Genomic DNA, 15014 nt, shown 5'->3' with positions numbered 1-15014 from the left:
GGCTCAGGTCATGATCCTGGAGTCCCGGGATCGAGTCCCGCATCGGGCTCCCTGCTCGGCGGGGAGTCTGCTTCTCCCTCTGACCCTCCCCCCTCTCATGTGCTTTCTCTCTCTCATTCTCTCTCTCAAATAAATAAATAAAATCTTTAAAAAAAAAAAAAGTAATCAGAAGAGTCGCTTAAGCGTCTGCCCATGGCTCGGGTCATGGTCCTGGGGTCCTGGGATCGAGCCCCGCATCGGGCTCCCTGCTCAGCGGGAAGCCTGCTTCTCCCTCTCCCACTCCCCTTGCTTGTGTTCCCTCTCTCCCTGTCTCTCTCTCTCTGTCAAATAAATAAAATCTTTTTTTAAAAAAGTAATCAGAAGAAATATGTTACTCTGACTCAGTGCTTAAATAGAAAGAACAATGGTCCAGGAATCTGCAATTCTCTCCCTGACTCTGTCACTCTTTAGCTGTGTGACCTCCAGCCAATCCCTTACCCTTCTCCGCATGCCTTTCTTCATCTGTCAAGTGATGACAATGACAAGAGTTCTAATTACATCACAGAATTGTGGTGAGACTCTAATGAGGTAATAGTCAAATAAGCAATAAACTACTAGAGCAACATCCTCTCTGAAGCAAGATCTCAGTGAGGTCAGGGACCATTTTATCTTTAAAATGTCCTCCTGCGCATGAGGCTCCTCACCCACCACCTCCCACAGAGCTCCTTCCCAGAAGAAACCCCATCAATTTGCTGTTACCAGAGGCTCCTGGGTGGCTCAGTCAGTTAAGTGGCAGACTCTTGATTTCGGCTCAGGCCATGATCTCAAGGTCATGAGATCGAGCCCCACATCGGGCTCCATGCTCAGCAGAGATTCTGCTGGAGGTTCTCTCTCTCCCTCTGTCTCTGCCACTTTCCCTCTCCCCACCCCTGCTATCTCTTTCTCTCCAAAATAATAAATAATAAATAATAATAAATAAATAAATCTTTAAATATATGTATTTTTAAATATAAATATATATATTTGTCAGGACTGGGAGTGAATTGGAACCTGGGAGCTGTCCCCATTGCCCCCTCTCTTTGGGGCAGCAAACTCGCCAGTCTCCCCTCCTGCAGGAAGGGGCCAGGCTGTGGCTGATGAACAGCATGACTTCCCTCTAACCTTGAAAGTAAAGCCCAATGTTTGCTCTGCGATTCCCACACAGCCTGCAATCCTACAGCAACCTGAAAATCATGCTTTTCATCGGATTCTCCCTGATCTTTCCCTCAGATTACTTCTTCCTTCCTGACCTACTACTTAGGTGCGATTTTTTTTTCATGATAGGAGCTCAAAATCTACATCCACTCATTCTTTTGTACAAAGTGAAACTAAGTCAAATAATAAATATTATTTTCATTTTTCAAACTCGTTGAACCTATAAGGTGAATAAAAGTAGAAAAATGTGTGAACTTTAGAGACTTTGTACATACAGTCTAAGAATGGCTTTTGTGCAAATATGATGGAGAAAGGGAAAGCTAAATTTATTCAGACAAAAATACATTGAACCACTCCTACAAAAGGAACAATGAAATTTTCTCCCCATCAAATAAGAATCAGCTTTTTAAGCTCTTAGTACATTATAAAAAATAAATGAACAAAATACCTGAAATTATTTTGCATTGTAACATAGGACTATCAAAGGACCACACTTGTTATACTGAAATAATTTGAGTATCACAGATGCTAAGGTTAAATCAAACAGGCAATCCTGGTGAGAAAATGAAAGTTATGATTAAAATATTCATTGACAGTATTCTGGGAAAATTGTTTAACCACTTTGAAAATGCTATTTAGACTTTTGCTACAGTAAAAAAAAAAAATCTGGGTGGACTACAGCTCTAAATTTTTTCATGTAAACAGAAGAAAATATAAGTATTATTTAATCTCTGGAATGAGAAATGGCATAAAAATAAATAAATATATAGGATTCACCAGGTCAACTGAAAAATATCTGTAGTTAAAATGATCACAAGCAACATGTCAAGACAAAAGAACAGAACCTTTAACACATCCTTGCTATTAAGAAAAAGCTATAGGGGGGCCTGGGTGGCTCAGTCAGTTGAGCCACCGACTCTAGATTTCAGCTCAGGTCATGATCTCAGGGTCATGAGATCCAACCCCACCCCCTTGCCCCCCAGCCAGAGCCTACTTAGGATTCTCTTTCTCCCTCTCCCTCTGCCCCTGACACTTGCACACACACACACACACACTCTCTCTCTCTCTAAAAACGAAAAGAAAAAGCTATAGAAGACAAAATGAGATACAAATAACTTACTATGAAAAAGTACATAAAGAACAAGCTTGCGTAAGAGGAAGACTGTGGTCAGACCGAGCATCTCAAGCTCTCTTTGGAATAGTAGAAACTGCCACAACTGCATCCAGAAAGAATTCAGTCTCTGTGAGTCACAGCCTTTCACTAGGTGCTTACACATTTGATTAACTATTTTATTCTAAAGAAATACTCAGGAGGCGCCTGTGGCTCAGTCGTTAAGCGTCTGCCTTCGGCTCAGGTCATGATCCCAGGGTGCTGGGATCGAGCCCCGCATCGGGCTCCCCACTCAGAGGGAGCCTGCTTCTCCCTCTCCCACTCCCCCTGCTTGTGTTCCCTCTCTCGCTGTGTCTCTCTCTGTCAAAAAATAAATAAAAATATTTTTAAAAAAAGAAAAAAGAATATTCAGAAATGTGAACAAAGCGTTCTGTAAAACACTTAGAACAGCAAAAAGAAAATCCTTATTTCCCCCCAGGAGACTAAGAGCAGGACGGTATGGCTGTGGTTCTCAGACTTACTTTGCATCAGCATCACCTACAGGCCTGTTAAGCCACAGATTTCGGGGCACCCCCGTCCGAACCTCTGATCCAGAAGGTCCTGGTGGGTCTGCATTTGCAGCTCCCATGCAACATCTATGTTGCTGATCTGAGGCCCATTCCTTGAAAACCTTGGCTATAGACACTTGGATGATGTATGTAAGGAATTCCAATGACATGGAAGACTACTGACTATAGACTATAAAGTTAAGTAAAACTTCAAAACCAGTATTGACAATTTCGCCTGCTGTAATATCTCCATCAAGTATAGGACTTATGGGAAAAAAGTCTGCAAGGGGACAAATGCCAAAATTTTCCAAACTTTCTAAAGGATGTATTGTTCTTTTATTAATCAGAGAAAAAAAAATCATAGTATAAAAGTGTAAAGGCCTGCATGCTTAAAACAGAATAATCTGACAAATTTTCGTGGTGATATTTAAAGTACAAGTTGTAGAGAACTTTTTTTGTAGAAGTATATTCAGAATCCTTAAGAATTAAGATAGCATTCCTTATTAAACTCTCAATTAAGTAGAATTAAGTAGAAACCATTGAAATGCACTGGTTATCTGTTTCACACTGTTCAATTATAAATCCAAATTTCAAATGTATCCTTCAGTGTAAATATGTTACCTCCTTTTAACCTCTTCTAGTAATATTTGACCTACTGGAGTCAGATCTGTGTATTCATTCATCTTTTAACACATAGTATCTCAAGCCATACTATGGCATTACAGATGAAATGGCGTGTAAAAATGAATTTGGTTCCTAAAGGAAAAACACCAGCTAGAGCAAAACTGCTTCTCTACTCGAAATACTGCTCACACTCACTTTTCCCCAAGGTTTCACAGGTCCCACGGGGGAAGGGCTCAGTCCCACAACACTGCCCCCCTCCTCCGCCTGCAAATCCAATCACAAATCCAGGCCTCCCTACCCCTGATGGACTAACCAGGTATAAATCCAAGGTTCCCAGGATCTCCTCCTCAAGGTCGATAATTTGCTATAACAGCTCACAGAACTCAGACAAGCACTTTACTTACTATTACTGGCTTATTAGAAAAGATACAACTCTGGAACAGCCAAATGGAAGAGACAAATAAGGCAAGTTAATGAGGACAGGGAGTAGAGTTGGAGCTTCCATGCTCTCTAGGGATGGGCCACTCTCCCAACACCTTCATGTGCTCAGCAACCCAGAAGCTCTCTGACCCTGTCATTTAGGGGTTTACGGAGGTGCCATTACATAGGCACAACTACTTAATTTGACCACTGGTGATTAAGTCAACCCCAGCCCCTCTTCCCTTTTTCAGGGGGATGGGGCTTAAAATTCCAAGCCTCCCATCACGTGGCTGATTCCTCTGGCATCCAGCCCCCATCCTGAAGCTCTCCAGGTGCTTCCAGCCACCAGCTGCCTCATTAACTTGCAAAAAGACCCTCATCACTCTGGAGATTCCAAGGGTTCTAAAAGCTCTTGTGTCAGGAACTGGGGACTAAGACCAAATATTATAGCAAAAGATGCTCCTAGCACCCCTATCACTTGGGCAATGACAAGGGTTCAGGAGTTCTGTGAAAGGAACCAGGGGCAGAGATGATATTTTTTAGTATACGTACCCAGTACTTGATTGATGGAGCTTACATTGTTTTGGAAGGCCCTGGATAATTTAAAAACACACACGGAATGAGCATTTTCCCATAAGAAATAAAGGTAAAACCATGGGAGTCAGGTGGAGTCACTCACACTGCAGAGACGTTGCAATCTAGAGCCTCCCCGCCTGTAGCCAATCCTGCCTTGTACTCCTTTCCCTGCCCCACGGCTGTTCACATGAACAGTCAGTACCTGGCACCAGCCTGGTGTAGCCACACAACTCGCCGGGCCCTGCGTGACTAAAAACGAAAAGGAAAAGCAAAGGGTGTGCATGATTCAGGGAGTCAGTCAATAGTTCCTAACACTCGCTTTTGCCTAAATTCTGCCAATAGATCTTAGGCTGAGTAATGTCAGCCCTCAAGCCCCTCTCTTAAAGAAAGAATTATTGTGTATTCTCAGCAGCCACTTTTTTGCTGATTTTTTTTTCATCCCAATGCTGTCTTGATTCATAGGAGGACAAAAGTGTCGTGAACCATAAAGCCATTATTTTCCCTCCCATCAAAAAAGATGAATACAGTTAAAACAATTTAAAGCATGTCAGTGAGATATATAAATGAATAATTTACTCCAGTACTGCAACCCTCCAGGCTACGTTCCTGCCAGTGACAAGTATTTATGGCTGAGTTATAAACCTTTAGAAAGGCTCGTGATAGAAATGATGCCAGGTCCTTCCCCGAGAACCAGGCTGGCAAGAGCAGGCATTAAAGTCTGTTGTTTATCCTTTATTACAGTTTGAGGTGGGTTAGGGAGTGAGGAAGCAAAGTGACTCAGAACCTAAATAGCTGGACCAAATGACATGCTAGGAAAACCTCATAGATCCTGAGCCTCTAGCCAGCCCCGGATAGGTCATGGTAGATACCAGTTACAAATTATTCTTGCTTTCTTACTTCATTAAAAAGAGAAGCAGAAATATCAGATTTCATTCTATGTAGACAGAATATACAGTGTGTGAGTTCCCACAGGGTAGATAAATGTGAGCTGACACACTATTACCAGGTTGATCCTAATTTGTGATCACTATATAACGTAAATATCCAATTAGACATTGATTTGCTGAAAAAATGGAGATTGAGGAGGGAAACCTTGGGGCCGAGTCCTACCTTCTAATTCTTTTCCCTGGAAGACCTCATATGAGACACTTGATCTTGCAGACACAAACTGCAAAATGATGATAAAATCAGCCCCAAGGGTGGCTATGAGGCTTAGATAAAACATACAGAGGTGCCTTATATTTCAAGCACCATGTAACCTGTAAATTATTAATAGTATACTAATATTTTGTATACATGCATTCAAATTGGGTTAAAAAATAACTCACTTGTATTCTTTTCATGTTGAACTAGTCGTGTGTAGTAGGACGCTTGCTCATGCAGCTAAATACAGCCTCCTGAGCAAAGGCAGAGGTGGCCCTGATAAACACGGATAAGGTAATTGTAACTTCGTAGGACCATTGGATATAATGGTAGCCCAAAGTCTGTTGAACTTTCCTGTATGTCTGAAATATACATCAAGTGGATGCTGATATGGTAATATTATCCCAAGTTTTCAAAGGTCAACTTGCTTTGTGCAAATCAATTTTATACTCTTTGTATTTCAGAAACCTTCCCATGTTTTATAGCAAGAAGATCCTAGGGAATAAATTATTTTCAGAGAATTAAAGAACCATGACATCAGCCTCTAATCTTTCTTCTGAGTGAGAAATAACTACTCTTCCTCAAAATGAAAGTATTATCCGATTTTAACTGAGAAACATACAGCACATAAGAAAATCTAAACCATAAACATGAGAAACAGAAGCATAAGAGGATATAAACAGAAATGTAAGAGAATCTAAATCATTGTCCTGGAGCAAACCAATGAGAGAAGCAGGTTTCCAACCCCATGTACAATTTTTGCTATACCGATTTTGCCTCTATTGATGGAAAATATTTCCCAAATGACTTAAACACTTAAAAATGTTATATCAGTTGAGATACACATAGTCTAAGATAGACCATAAAGCTTACCTACTTGGTATAGGAAGGCTGCATTAGCTCCATTTTCTGGTGTCTCTGTGGGCCATGCTGGTCTACAGTGATTGGTGTATGGCCAGGGCATCTAAGTCAGAATAGGAGGCATAAGGATGGCGAGTATCTTTGATTTGGTCCACTTGTTGAGAAAACTTTCATGGCTGACTCTGTCATATTAGATGTCTCATCTTTTCACCCAAGTATTTCTTGGTCTTATGCTGTATTTCTTGTATTTTCATGAACCTCAGCTTTCATGAACACATATTATTTAAAGAAGACTGTGTTCTATGCATCATAAGTCAGAATGTCAAGAACTGCACAAATCTTGCTCACCTTTTTAGTGAATTAAGTGTGCCAAAAAGTTAAAGGAACGGGCCAGAGACTGCTATCCTTAGAAAGGCCTGCATGCAAGGTTGGCCATTGGCTAATGTGTGGGAACCTGGATTTTTGGAGCGTTTCCACCGTTCCCTAACTGTTAGCGTGGTTTACTGTGTCCAAATTGTTTATACAAACCGTGTGGCTTATGCTAAACATCTGCTTTCTTTCTGTGAAATCTGTCAGTCCTTCTGTTTTGCCCCATGTGCCTTTTACCTTTGCTGATCTGCTTTGCATTCTTCTGCTGTAGTAAATCAAAGCCACCCCTTGGGAATGCAATCATCAAGAAAGAGACCTCCTAATTCTGTGGGAGGGTAGGAGCCTAAGCTCCAAGGTACAAAAGAACCTCCTGGCTTACTGGTGTAAGCAGCTCATTTTTCCTTTAGATAGAGCCAACTAGCTAACACAGATGGTCATCCCAATTACTAGGTGAATTTAGGTTCAATTCTGTGTGACAAATGGTGCTGTCAAGTCCTCTTATCTGAGGACTAATTACTGTTTACCTTGAGAACATGTTTGTAAATGGGTCCTATCTGCTGGGCCCCATAAAAGGTGAGATTTCTGTCTTTGCACTCTCTTGGCAGATTGCCTGCAATACATATCAGAATTCTGGTTTAATGTTTATTTAATAATAAAATTGTTTTCTGTCTCTTTTGTAGAGCAGTTTTCTGGGGAAGGAGGAGATTTTGCTTCTAATTATAATTCCCCAACACATTGTTGTTATTACTGTCGTTTAACCAAGTGTAACTCTACAAACTATGGTGTCACTATTATGTGTATCCACGAGGATAGAACGGGAAATTTTTCAAATGCTCTACTGAAATCAAGATAAACATTTCTGCCATGCAATAAAGTACAGTAGGCATACCATACTATTTAAATATTTTATGTATTTGGCTGTTCAATATCAAGGTCCATAAATATGAGAGAACATAACTATTCAAGTATTTTAATATTGAAAATAAACTTTCCTTTTTTTTAGGAGGTTTTGGAGGTTAAACGCTCTCTGTCCTTGAGGGTGAGGCACTACAATTCTGCTGGTATATAAGCACTATATACTGCTTATAACTCCAGTTCTGGGTTCATTGGTCTTTACAAGAACAAGAGGAAAGGCAGTTATATCTACAAGAACTAGAGTGAGAGCAGGATTTGAGAGGAAGGAGAAGGAAGGAGGAACATAAGCTGGAAGAAGGTTGTGCTTGAAAACTCAGAGCAGATTCCCAGTTAGTTGCTCAAGGGAGTAGGCTTCCCCACAAGGGGAGAGTCTAGTGGGCAGATCTAGCACAGACCTTTGCAAAGCCAAGAAGCCATGGGAGAGCTGAGTGATCACCAGTTCTCTCCAGCAAGAGCATGGACTCTCCTTTGTCCAGAGGTTACTCCTAAAGTTCCCCTCATCTGTTCCTGGTGTGGACTTGACTTCATCAGCCAACAGCACTTCCCTCCAGACTCAAATACCTGTTATCTAACTTTGTTTGTCCCTTATATGGCTGTAAAGAAACCCTCCCTGACACAATTTCATAATACCCACAAGCCCCAGAAAAGGGGACAAGTCAGGGGAGAACCCCATACAGCACCTGTGATGACCTGAGCAAGCCTCACCAAGCATGCAGAGCTGGACGAAAATTGTGGGAGATCAAACCCCCATTACTTTGCCTACACTTGCTCTATATGTTGGGTCAGTTTGAAGTCTAGGGTACCTAAAGGGGGGTGGAAGGGGGGACAAGTCTATGAAACTCTCCATAGCCAACTTTTACTGTGATGCATCTGTTGACGATAGTACTGACTTTTTTCTTTCACTTGGAGCAATATCCTGCCACAGTTAAGAACAAGAACTTTGAAGCCTTCCTGCCCTGCTATGGATCCTAGCCCCTCTCCTTCCTAGCCATGAAGCTTTGAAAAAGATTGCTCATTTCTCCTCCTACCAAATGTTCACAGGTACCTTCATTTATAAATGTACACACACACACAAATTAAAAAGTGTAGAATTTATCCAGTGCTCTGTATAAGGCATGGAAAACTGAAAGCACATTCACATCATCATTATTACTGATAATAATCAATAATTCTACTTTGCAAGCCTATATTTTTCTGTCTTTGTGAATTTGTCTCCTATGTGGTCTGCATTTGGGGTCATCTGCACACATACTGTGTCCTTGAGCTTCTTCAGTAGGAAGCCACAGAAAACATCCCACCTTTTGTTAATATGGTCTCCTCATCTCAGTATCTACTCTGTATTTGCCATGTCCATCATAGTGATAATAAGGATTTTTCAGTTCACTCCCTATTCACCTCAGCTAAAGCCATTTCTCAGTCCCCATCAATCCAATGGAGAGTATTAACATTTCCACCTTGTATCTGTGGAAGAAAGAATCTCTTCTTGTGGGTTAATCAAATAAAATGCTACTCTTACATTTAAAAAATTATGAATATCACAGTTACTTGTGAGTTCTACTGAAAGTGAATTAATTCCAGAAATAAATTTTAGAGTGGTCAATGAGTATTGGAATATATTTATTTTTAGAAAGATATCCAAAAATATCTCTGTTGAATACATGCCTTTTGAAAATCCCTGAATTGGAAAAAGAGAAATACCATAAGATTTCACTTACATGTGGAATCTAAAAAACAGAACAAACAAACAACCGACAGAAACAGACTCCTAAATTCAAAGAACAAACTGGTGGTTGCCGGAGGGGAAGGTAGGGATGGGGTAGACAGGGGGATGAGTGAAATAGGTGAAGGGGATTAAGAGGTACAAACTTCCAATTATAAAATCAATTAGTCATGCAGTAAAAAGTACAGCATAGGGATGATAGTCAATAATATTATAATAACTTTGTGTGGTGACTGAGGGTACCACATTTACTGTGGTAAGCATTTCATAATGTATATAATTGTTGGATCTCTACATTGTACACCTGAAACTAATATAATATTGTATGTCAACCATACTTCAATTAAAAAAAATCTCTGAATCATTTCAGTGTAAAGAACATTAAGTTTCTTTGAGGTTCAAAGATGTGTCTCTACAATGACAGATTTATGTTTATTCTTCATTCGCTGTCCTTTTAAATAACATAGTCCTCCACAAACCTACTCGGTCACCTAGTATTTGTCAATATTTGTCAAAGAGTTAGGTCAGTGCATGTTTGAAATATTTCAGTTGAAGTCAGTAGTAGCTGTCTGACTACTTGAATCATCATAATTAAAACTAAAATTGCTATTAAGAATGAAAGGCCATTAATCTTATATGAAGAACTAATTTTTTTTTAATTTTAAGTAATTTTCTACTTGCCTTTGGGGAAAACTTCACACAATCATCTATGTTCAGTCTCTAATAAGGCTCTCAGAGACAACCACAAGCTGTTCACAATTCCCAGATGCTTTAAATTAAAAAAAATCCCATGCATGACAAAGAGTATAAAAGGCTGTTTTGCAGTTGGAATCATTAGGCACGTCTCTCAACATGGATTTTAAGGGGGAAGAAGATCAGTACATTTGTCTGAACTTGAATTCCTAGCTGTACTCTTAAGTTTCTAGGGTGAGGAAAACTTCATGAAAATTGTTGGAAATTCAGGTGAGGATAAAGATGCTCTTAAAGAAAAGCAGTCCCTAGGAATTAGTGCTTTCTAATTTACATTGTTTATAGTGGTATAAAGCAAGGGTAATTTGTGTTCCCTTTACATGGATGAGGTAGCAATACACACCCAACAATGCTCCTCGGTAACAGTGTCATCAAAACAACGTGAGGTCTTGAAGAATTTCCTTCCCTCTGATGTTAACTTGTCATAATTATATTATTCCATTCCCTACCTTGTTTATCTACAAAATATGGTATGTATACAAAAAGGACTGCAGGCAAACATTCCAGGATTTTGTGCATTAGGAAAGATGAATAAATCAATACGTGGGGCTTACAAAACAAACTAACTAGTTAGCTCCCCCCTTTTTTTTTTTAAACACAATGTCTCCTAAAAGAACTGATTTGAGCAGAGGCAACTATAAAGACACAGAGACATAATAGGCCATGATTGAGTAATCAACTTACTTGTGATGTTGGAAACAGTATGTTTCATTTGGATATCCAGTTATCACCCAGAATTTTAAAAACAACTAAACTGAGCTGAAAATTGCAGTTGATCCATTTTGGTAGAGACTATTTTATCTTGTGAGCAGTGACACTAGTGCTTTTGGATTCTTGTGCTGTGGTTCTAATTATATAAAGAACTGTCAGGAACATTATTTTCTATGTAGGTGAAGATATTAAAAAGCTGAAGTTCATCACACTATGTCATGGAAATAAATGTATTTGACATTCCAGTGCATACCAGCTCGGACAACGCCCATGCCTACAATATTCAGACCTATCATAAATTCATAAGGATGGGACAGAAGGTTCCAGATGAGTGGATCCTTAAAAAAAGAATTCTCTTGTCTACATCTGACACTGTTCAGGAACCCAAATCATCTGGGAGCAAACTGGATGCATTTTAGTGGAAACTAAAGGCCAAAGAAACAAATGAAGCTCATTTCTCTTCCTCCATGTTCTTCTAGTCCAACTCAGGAGCACTGAGTCCCAAAGTCAATCTCCATCAAGCCATGTATAGGCAAGCACCCTATTCGTCTATGCTCCTACCTGTTTGTCAACCCTATACCTCACAGAAGAAACATGGGAAGATTCCCTTGGCTGTGGCCCCATCATTTCCTAGTGAATATTTCTGTAATTTTCATTTATAAACCCCATCCACCAGATCCAGTGACTTGCAATTATCCACCATTTATATAAAACACACAAAACAAAATAAAGTTAAGAAAGGAAATAGGCTTTTTTGAAAGATATAAATGTAAACAATATTCATGAAAGTTTTCTCCCCAAACATTGCAACTGATCTCCTCAGACTTTAGGTTTCTTTGATCAGCTATCACTAAACCTCAAATGTTAAATGTTGATGAAGGAAACCTAGAAATAGTCTAGCTAGAAAACTTGAAAATAAAATGGACACATTTTAGAATATAAGTAAAATATGTAGAAATATACTGGGATAGATAAAAATATTAACATACAAAGAATCAGTTGAGAACACTTAATGAGAATATTCTGGAAAGATATTTTGACACCTCTAAGCAAAGATGCCATAATTCCTAATCTCAAGTAATTTCTAACATAAGTCTCTAGACGACTGCAAACAAATGCAATTATTAAGTGACTCAATGGTATACATTTCCAAGTTACAGAAGCTTGAGAAATTCAAAATGTTTAATAGTTCAATGGCAAGGAAGTAGTTTGGGCTAATGTGGAAAAATCATGAAGTTGGAGGAGATCTGACTGAAACTCTAAAGGAAAGGAGGTAAATGTGATGAAAACTAGTAGGTTGGTTGGGAAAAAGAGAAAGTAGGAAAGTGTGAGTGACTAGCAAGGCCTTGGCAAGCGCAAGCTGACATTCTAACCAGACTAACCTCTCTCTGCCCCCGTCCAGACCACGTTTGTGCCAGCCAAGGTGGGTAAGGAGCCTGTGCTCCCCACCCACCAAGCCTGCACACCAGCTTTGCGGTCTGCAGCAACCTGGAGGAGGGGGCACCCTTTTTCTAATTTGCCGGCCCAGGGAAGGCACCATTAAATTTGTCTGTCTGGAGTGGGCTCCGTTTTGTGCCCAACGATCTAGTATGTGAGTTTGAGCATTCATGCACTGTTACAACTGACTTACAATTAGATTCCTCTGTCTCATTTTCTCTCTTTGATTCTGTACTCAATGATTTCATTTTCACGTCCTTGAATACCATTTTGCCATTTTGGTGGCTTTCATTGCTCTTATATGAGATCCAGAACTGTACCCAGTCATCACCTAATTAAACCTCCCTCCTTTTATATTAACCCAGAATTCAAAATCTCTGTACCAACCTAGTCATTTGCTTGCAGTCACCCACACACAAGTTCTTCATCCCTCCTTCACCCTCCCCATGCATGTTTTGTGTTACTTCTCGTACTTTGTCTCTTTTCTACGCTCTGATCATCAATTGGAACTTGGTGGTTCAGCTGAGTGGCCTCATTGGGGGCGGAAGATCGGACAAGGACATGAGTAACAATACTGCTTGGCAGTGGCAAACAGAAGTTTGCTCAAAACTAGTCTCCTCCGGAAACTTTCTGAGAGAGCTGATTTCATTTCTTTGATCCACGTTCTTTTTATAATCAGTAGGCTCAGTTGTAACAATAGTAGTCTCAACATCATTTAGTTCATATTAAAAGGCTTCCCAAATTCTTTTGGTGGAAATGAAGATGCTTTTCTCATGACTAAGGACAATCTAGATGACATGTAGGGCCCCAAATAATCTTGGTCACTGTCAGTATATTCACATTTCCCCCTGTTCCTTGCCCCTATGGTCTAGGCAAGTTTCAAATTCAAAAAAGTCAATCTGGAGCTATTTCAAACTACTTCCCAGGTCCTGAGTGCAAAGGACAGGAGGCAAACATTTTTCACTCAGCAAAGATAGTCAATAGGAAATTCAGGCTCAACCCACGCTTCTGCTACTCAATCCCTCTGTTCAAAATATGTCAAGAACTGGATATAGGGGACATTGGTTGACATTGTGTTATCTTCTGGGTGACCTCTGAGTACCTAGTACTTGTCTGAAGATGAACACAAGCACAGGAAAGAGCCCTGTGTGTGTAGAATATGACAGTCATGAAAATCTCTCTTCTGGATCCTATAAAAGAAGTTGATGGGAGGCAACAAAAGGATGCATAGCAGTTTATAAAATTTGTGTCACAATCACCTCTCTCTTGACAGTTGAAATAAATTAAATCTGCTCCACATCTTTTACCTGTCTCTCTGCTTTAATCCCTACATTGATTTTTGACCAAACAGCCTCAAGACTTGAAATAATCAAATCACATCAGATCAAATGCAAGTGATCTATTTCACAAAGTCCATCTGACTTTTTTATTTTCAATCTTACATTTATTTACTTATATTTATTTTAAAAAGGAATTAAACCAAAACATAAAGTCAACAGCTGGGCATTTTCCATCAATTATAACTTTTTACTAATAAGCCCTGTTGATCTTCTTATAACCTGCCAATTGAATATCAAAAAGCCATTTTGCAAGTGTTTAAAACACATGGACACTAACAATACTCACCATTACATTCAGTCACCCTCATATCGTTTACAGCTTATATTATAGTTTTGTGCAAGAAATTTAGTCATGTCTGGACAAATGAAAGACATTTTTATTAATTAGTAAAAGTTAAATAACTATACCTCCTAAAAAAATTGTTACCTCTATTTTTTTCTATAATTTAAGATGTTTATAATTATTTTTTCAACATATAATGTAAAAGATTTTATTTTCTATTTGTTTGAAAAAGGTTCTTTATGATATTTTTCTGAATAGAAATTTTCCTTGCCTTGGTCTCTGAGAGAAAACTAATGACTTTTTTTTCCCTTGGCCAGGTTTAAAAAACATTTCTCTAATGCAAGGTTTTTGTTTTTGTTTTTGTTTTTAAGGTACAAAATATTTTGTATATACATCTGAAGGAATGGAGTCAACACTTAAAATGAAGAAACTCTGTTAATTTTTCTCCCCCACATATTCCATTACCCCTCTCTTTTATGTCAAGTTCTCAGAACAATTTCGGTCTCGCCCACAACCCACGCTGCCATAAGAGAAGCATAGAAGGCTTGATGGGGTCCAAGGTGATTATGTATGAGAAAGTGCTGTCCTTTGCCAATGTCCTCCTTAGCACACACAGCTGCTGCAGATATGAACCCTGTTGTTCTTCCTTTCCAATGCAGGAATAGACATCGGTCTGCAGTATAATCAGTCTGTAAAGGGACAGCCAAATCCCAAGAAACTTTGGCTCTAGAAGTCTACACACAGGCCAAGGCCCATTGCTGGCTGGAAGCACATGAAAGAATGGGAGAGAGAGACAGAGAGAATGGTGAAAGGAAAGAAGGAAGGAAGGGAGGGAGGAAGGAAGGAAGGACGGAAGGAAGGAAAAAGTTAATACAATTTCTGTCACCAGCAAAAATGGCTTCTTCTGACATGTTCCTCTGCTGTGAGAAAATGTGCCAGAGGCCGACCCTGGAGAGCCTGAGACCACCTCCCTCTCACTCCGACCCCGCCACACACTTCTCTCGAGGCCTCTCTGCACTTGCACTTCGGGAAG

At 39.6% G+C, this 15014-nt stretch overlaps 1 protein-coding gene across 3 annotated transcripts in view; it reads right to left on the bottom strand.

Annotated features, from left to right (window-relative positions):
• The window catches only part of CD226 (CD226 molecule), an 89670-nt gene that overhangs the window by 12782 nt on the left and 61874 nt on the right, over positions 1 to 15014 (bottom strand). The window lies entirely within an intron of this gene.

This window comes from Leptonychotes weddellii, chromosome 13, assembly GCF_054177405.1.
Source record: "Leptonychotes weddellii isolate Sample4059 chromosome 13, ASM5417740v2, whole genome shotgun sequence".
In the NCBI taxonomy this organism is placed as follows: Eukaryota; Metazoa; Chordata; class Mammalia; order Carnivora; family Phocidae; genus Leptonychotes; species Leptonychotes weddellii.
Note: the sequence above shows the minus strand (reverse complement) of the source record. Positions and strands in the feature narration are given on the sequence as shown.